The sequence below is a fragment of the Tupaia chinensis genome, unplaced genomic scaffold (assembly GCF_000334495.1).
Source record: "Tupaia chinensis unplaced genomic scaffold, TupChi_1.0 Scaffold144171_2, whole genome shotgun sequence".
Taxonomy (NCBI): domain Eukaryota; kingdom Metazoa; phylum Chordata; class Mammalia; order Scandentia; family Tupaiidae; genus Tupaia; species Tupaia belangeri.
The window spans coordinates 1,507,172-1,507,649 of NW_006204028.1; the positions used below are offsets into that span (position 1 = coordinate 1,507,172).

At 59.0% G+C, this 478-nt stretch overlaps 1 protein-coding gene across 1 annotated transcript in view; it reads left to right on the plus strand.

Moving 5' to 3' along the window:
* Positions 1-478, plus strand: part of ITGA3 (integrin subunit alpha 3) — a 67,718-nt gene that overhangs the window by 23,922 nt on the left and 43,318 nt on the right. The window lies entirely within an intron of this gene.

Here is a 478-nt window from a genome sequence, read left to right on the forward strand (position 1 = left end):
AGTTGCGGCTCCGGAGCTGAATTGGAGCCCTGGGCCCGCCGTCCTTCAGGCCCGTGCCCGCTCTTCTTGTAAACCAGTATTAAGGGGGCGGGTACTGGGCAACCCTCTGGCTGCCAGGGCTTGGCGGGAAGCGGAGAACTGAGTGTGGGGTGGGAGGCAGTAACCATTAGCAAGTGTTGACCGGGCCAGAACTTGACTAGGGGCCTCTTCTCCTCCCTTCATACCTCTCCTGCATTTCCCGTGTGTGGCGTCCCCGCCGTCCGGGTCCCTTACGGATCTATCAACCAAATACCTAGATTTAGTCTCATCTCTCCAGGGCTGAGAACTGGGGTAAATTGCAAGATAAACACCTAACCTGCTCCCCTTCCCTGCGTCTGGGAAGAGCCCGTGAGCACCCCCTATACACACATACACCTCGCATTTAGTCTGCGGCCACGCCGGCCACACCCTCTGCAGAGCCAGACTGGATGGCCTCCTC